The sequence below is a fragment of the Meleagris gallopavo genome, chromosome 4 (genome assembly GCF_000146605.3).
Source record: "Meleagris gallopavo isolate NT-WF06-2002-E0010 breed Aviagen turkey brand Nicholas breeding stock chromosome 4, Turkey_5.1, whole genome shotgun sequence".
NCBI lineage: Eukaryota > Metazoa > Chordata > Aves > Galliformes > Phasianidae > Meleagris > Meleagris gallopavo.
In genome coordinates this window covers 30,636,067-30,642,674 of record NC_015014.2, presented here as the reverse complement: position 1 = coordinate 30,642,674, position 6,608 = coordinate 30,636,067, and positions in this window count along the sequence as shown.

Below are 6,608 nucleotides of genomic sequence, written 5' to 3'. Positions count from 1 at the left end.
GAAATTATTTTCCTTCTAGACATTAAAAGCTACCTGCAAGCAGCTATTTTCAGATGTGCTAATTGGAATTCAGGTATGTAAATCCCTTGGGATTTACTCCGAGTCACCCAAAGAGCATGTCGAAGAGAGAGTAGGGCATTGGAACTCAGGCTTCTGTGTCAACTGCTTCATTACAGCATTGAGGGCGGTACTTGAAGTGTTTTGAAAATGTATCTGTTCCTTGGTTCTCTAATTTGAGTCATTTGCTGTAAGGAAGGATTTGGAGCAACTAGTTTGGACTTTGTATTTCTCCGAGGGGACAGAGAAACTTCTGGGGATATATTAATTATTCAGAATCGATAATGTGCATTTCATGATGTTTCTGGGTGGATTTGTATTAGTTTCTGTTTCCTTGTCAAAACAGTGAAATTAATTTAAATAGCCTTTATGTTAGTTTCTCCAAATCTGGTCATTCCATTATCATCTAATGTTCATACACAATGTCTTCCTAAAATGTGTTGGCAGTCTGCTCTTCCCACTAGTAACTTCCACTTTCTTCCTTCTGAAATAGAAGGGATAAGCTGTCAACCCCCTGAAAAGCCAGAAGATCATCTTAAACACGTTTTTGCTCCCAAATGCTATCTAAGCATTATGTCAGTTCCTTTTTTTCTACTTGAGTGAACTCTGTGGCAGCAGAGTAGTCATTATTGTCAACAGGAAGGCTTTATTGGCGCTGGACAGTGAGGTCTTGCAAGTCCACTGGTAGTGAAAGCTGACAGCCTTGACAGCTCTGGATGTGTCTGGTGAGTTTCTTTCCTCTTGTTGCATCTAGTTATGTGCACAAGAGAATTTGATGCCAATGTCTTTCAGGACCTGTTTTCAGAACAGAGATGGAGTTGCTTGTAGTTGGCAATGTTCTGAATTAGGGCAAAATGTGAGATTTCGTTTCAACACCGCCAGCAGGTGGTTTGATTGCATTGGGAATCTGTTGGGATTTTAGGGCTTCACTTTGTGTGTGCTTAATGAGGTGCTTGATTTAAGTAGCATCTCAAAGAAATTGGCTCTGTCCTTCGGCCACTTGCAGAGACCTTGGTAGTAGATGGAGACACTGGGTCTGCGAGCTGATGTTTTCTTGCTCCGTTCAGACCTCTGTGATGCTTGCTGGCTGTTTTGCCTTCTCATTGGAAGCTTCTTTCTGGTTGCCAGTAGCAGGGTGTTAGTAAGTTCCCCCAATCCTGTTTGCCACAACCAATCTCATTCTGGAGGGATGCTGTTGTGTTGATATAGTATTGTTTCCAGTCAGTCTTATGAGTGGGGCTAGGGAGCATTTTATTGACTTTTTCTCTTCCTTCCCCCTAAATATGTATATTTTTAAATTAAATAGTGGTCTTGGTAGGAGTAAAAGTTTGCCATTAAAAAAAAAAAAGAGTAAACCATACTGGAAATCAAGTTTCCAGGTACTTTGATGTCAAGTTAATAAATGTGCAAATGATTGCCTCTTACCTTGAGTGCAAATCCTTGTAAGGGGAAAAACCTGTGGTTTCCTATTTGTTTTTTTCCTATTTGTTTAATAAAACAGAAGTGAGCTTATTGTCCCAACCCAAGAGCTATGGCCAGTGCCTGTAAATAACTTTGACAAAGGGCAGTATCACACCCCTTGTAAACAGTATGTTCAAACAGCCATTATATGGTATTTTTTGCATTATGTCTGTAACATTTTCTGGCCATTGTTATGACTGTGGTTGTCCACTTGCCTTCAAAACCTATGAATCCGTGATATAGATTCTAGCATTTTGGCACTTGCTATAAAAGGGAATCATTAGAAAGCTAAGAGCAGAACAAAGCCAAAGTAATAAAATATAAATCTGCAGTTAATATTAGTTTGCAAGTTCATTAAGTAGTGTATTTTTTTCTTCCTCCAGTGGGCTATAAATAATAGGTACTGCTACAGCTTGCACTCTGCTGTAGCTGGTTTCCACTGCTGGAAATATTTCTGAGGTTCTTTCCTGCTTGTTTTTGTCCAAATTCAGTGTAGCTAATTAATACAAAACATCTGCTCCCTGGTGACTTAGATTTCTTACAGGAGTTTATTTTTTTCATTTGTTTTTGCTATCTTGGATTATTTTTGACTGTCAGTCATTGGAGCGCCTTGGATTTATACTTTTTGAGGAAATATTTGGCAGAACTGGGAAAACAGTTGGAAAACGAATGGCAACAATACTGCAATAAAACAAGCAAAGATTTATGAAGCAGAAAAACTTTGACTCATGATGATGAAGAGTCCTCTGCAGTAGTGTATCCTGGTGGTGCTGTGAACTCCAGGCATTCAGGAGGAAGAACGGTGATGAGTTTGGCAGCTGGGGGAAAGAGGAGGAGAATGGAGGTGCAAGGTTTGGTGGAGAGCTTGAGATGCTATTCAGGAGACCTCCTGATGAGGTCTTGTCACGCACCTTGACCCCCATCCAACGGAGCACTTCACCTCATGTTTAATTTATAGCGTGTGAATATTCCCATGAGAAGTTTCTCACGACTGTTTTAAATGGAGTTGCTCCCACAAGCTCAGAGTGTTGGGTCAGAGCTGGGGCTACCTTGATTTAGCTCTGACCTTTCTGTGGATGGCTACATCCCATAGAGTACAGTGCAGAGGAAGCCAGGAGCTGCAGGAGGAGCCTTGAGGATGTAGGAGCACTTACTAGATGTGCACCTGTTTTCATATGGGAGTTCAGACTTGGGTTACTGAAAACAGTAGTCAGATTCCTGTGGAATTCGTAACAAATGTATTAAAGCAGTGTTTTGTTTCAGTTTTTTTAAAACCAAGACACTTTCTTTCAAATGCTTTTATTTTAAAATGTCCTACTTATAAAATTGTGGTGTTTTGAAATATTCATGCAGACTTTAAGGGGAGGTTTCTTCACTCTCGCTCATGTTGTGATGGCATATTGATTTGGTCAAAGAGGATATTTTTTCTCTCCTGCTTTAGTTGTATTTCAGTGAAATAATAAAAGCAGATTGATATGGCTTTACAGCTTCATGGTATGAACTGTCACTTCATATCCTGACTGTTTTGCCTGTTCCAGAGTGATTTCTCATTAATAAATTCATTAGGCTGTGTCATGTGGTAAGTCTTTTGCCTCCAAGTGGTATGAGTTTATGGTACCTAAGGAATAACAGGCAATAGGCTCAAAGAGTATTGCAGCCCAGAAGAGTCAAGTCTTTCATAGTCTTGTGTGAGCCATGAATGTTTTTCTGGTAGATCCTTGGCTGCTAAAATGGCAGGAGAAGATGTGGCTGGCAAGTTGAGACGCACTCAATGTTTTATCCTGCTGGTGGGGGATGTTTGTTTTTCAGGTTGCCTTCTTTCCCCTTTTGAAACTGGAGCAGAGCAATTGGAACTACTTCAGCTGATCTTGCTCCAGACTAGAGAAACCATCTCACTTAGGTGGTGTGACTAAAGTCGTGAGTTGGTGACTTCAACCTCAGACCTTGCGCTATTGTGATAGCACTGTCCTGCTTTCAGCTGTGCCATCTGATGCTGCCGCACAGCGCTGTGTACTAGGTGGCTGCATCAGATGGGATGCTCTGCTGTGTGGGCAGGTGCATTGGCTTAGGTCAGCATTGAATGCTATCAGCTTTGGCATTTCTGTGCTTCCTTCTAGCTGCAGTCCCAGCGTAGTCATGGTGAAACTGCTAAATGCCTATTGGATGAGCATGATGAGGACATCTGAATGAAAAGTCAGATTCAGTCTCCCATTAGAGATTCATGAGTGAAAGGACAGCAGTAATTCACCAGCTAAAGTTCAGGGCAGAGGTTTAGTTCACTTCTGGTTTTGTTCCAACTTGATTGCTCACCCGTAGTAAGCAGTCTATCTGAGAACAAGAGTGTATGCAAATTCCCTCAGCCATTATTCTGTATTAAAAAAAAAAAAAGTAGGAAAAAAAGGCTGTGGTATGACTTTAGACTTAATCATCATTTATCCTACCCTGAAGGCATGGAAGTTAATGATGATATAGATCTGTGCGGTTTTGTGTTCCCCTTGACTGAGCATTAGAAATAATTAGGGCTTGTGGGATGGATGCACTGCTGGTGGAGATGAGCAAAACACATTTTTGAATCAATGTATGTGGCTCTTCCAAGTTCTCTAACAAAGATACAGGTGCTAAGTGTATACTTATTGGTTTTGAGGTTTCTTGCTTGTTGAGACATATCTAGATGATGCTGAAGGGAAAGGAAGTGGGAATAAATGAGTTCTGATCCTTTGGAAGTTCTTAAGGTGATGGGATAAGCAGAGCTGCTAGCAATTTCTGGAGAGCCTTCTTCAGTGGGATGAGCTCCCCTGCATCCCGAGGGCTGCTGAGTATGGGTCTAGGCTATGCCCAGGACTCCCAAGCTGTACAGGAGCTGACATTGACCCTCCTGAGGGATGTGAGCCTTAAGCACATTGTTGCAGATTTTCCTGAATTACCACCTCCTGTCAACAGAACATTTGGTAATTAGACAGCAGTGGCCAAATGCCTGCTGCTGGTTGTCACAGGTTTGATGGGGAGGAACTGCTTCTCTGCTCCTGAGGAGATCTGTAGTCTTTTTTTTTTTAATTCTGTTGTGGGTCAAACCAGAGGGACTTTTGGCTATTTTTATTCAGGTGCAGAAAAGCTTCACATGATGAGTGGTGAAAGCATCTCATTAGGATGGCACCAGCTCTTTGGGAAAAAACTGTTTTAGCAGAGAATTTACACACCATAGCTATGTACTTTACCTGCCATTTGCCTACTGTTTTTCTCCTAGCCTGGCCAATCTGCTTAAAAGCCGTTTCAGCAATCTGCGGTTTCTTAACAAAAGCCATTTCAGCAAAAATAACATCGCTACTGGGGTTGGGAAGGAGGGGAGGCTGACACCGTCACCCTGAGTGGGCGCTCCTGCAGCCGACACCTTGTGGGATCCTCCCTGGGATGTGGCCGCGGGGCTTCGGCCTGCTCTGGGGTAGGATCGGGGTGCATTTGGGTGCTGGCAGTGGTGCAAGTACTTAATGCGTTTCCTGGAAATGGCTGGGTGGGTGCTGATGGGGAAAATGCAGAAGCCTTGTGTCTAGGTGGAGCGGTAATTTCTGTCTATGTAGGAATTCCTGGGATTCTGAAAGCAAAACATTTCCGTCTTTGCAGGCAATCTAGCGCAACTACTAGCTGAATACATTCCTCAGCAAATCGATACAGTGCAGTATTTTAGAAGATATACTGTGAAGGCAGTTCTGTGCAGAAGCCCATGGGGCACGCTGTGACCGAGAAGCCCCTCATGCAGGGAGCTTTTCAAGTCTCCATCCAGAGCAGCCTAGAGCTTAACGTCACTGGTAGCTTTTGTTCTCTTGGCATGAATTTCAGGTTACTGCACTGTGCCTGTCAAAAGGTGCATCTCATCCCTTCCTATTTATTTTGCTCTGTTTAGAATCCTATTGAAAAAAGAGAGGAAATGTCTTTTTTCTAACTGGAGATTTAGTATTCAGCTCTGCTGGTTGATTCACCGATAGAAAAATTCCCACTGTCTTGAGTTAGAGTTGAATGGATCGTATTATCTTTTCATATGCAGAAAATTATTTTGAAATTGAAGTTAATAACAGCAATTTAAAAATTGTCATTGTTGGATAATACAATATTTATTTTTATCATGTTCTTTTTATGATCTGATGTTTGAATAAAAGTACCTTTCCTGCTTTTTGCTTAATTAGCATGTCATGAAGAACTTTGTGGCATCAAACATGCCATCTAATTACATTCATTAGTAGCATCTTTGGGACAAGTTTTAATTAAGTTGTACAGCGTAGATCAATACTTGTTTTGCATCCATTGCATCTTACGACAGGAATATATTCTTATGCACAATTTAATTACAGTGATTGTAATAGGAGGAATTTGGGTAACCTGCCATTTTGTTGGCAGGTTTCTCCTTCTTTTTGAAATGGTTTACATCTATAATATAGGACATGTTTGTTACGTGTCCTATTTTGAGGAATATTTTAAGATCACCTTTGTTATCTCAGTGAGAAAGTACAGTAGGATTAGGAGCACTTGGGTACTGATCTTTGACTTCAGCTGAAGCAGGGATAGAAGATAACCTGTAGACACGTCAGGAGGGCAAAAGCTGGCCATTATTGGGTGGCATCTGTAAGGGTGGATGAAAGCAATGCATGTATTTTACTTTTACTTAGGCTGTGGCATGGAAAGCCACCTAATTTTGCTTCCTTATAATGAATGTATTTCAGTAAAATCCCTCAATTTTGTTTCTGGTGAATGTCATAGCGTTCTGAGCACCCAAGCGTGGTTTCTGTTCTAGAAACAATACCCAGACAAGGCAGAAAATCTCTGTGTTCTGTGATAGCATGCTGGATTAATGATTGCATGCACTGCAGATATCCACATAGAAGAATCTTTTATAAGCATCTGATGCCAGGGCTGAGGACAAATTTCTCTACCTGTTGTGTTTTGGCTGTTTTTGTGTACAGTGAGCTGCAGTCGTCAGCTTTCAGTGTATTACAATGATTACGAGAAAAATTTGTCACAATACAATGATCAAGACAAAATTGATACTGAAAACGTTGTTTTTCAAGCTAGATCTGTTGTTTAACCTTCTTTTTTTTTTT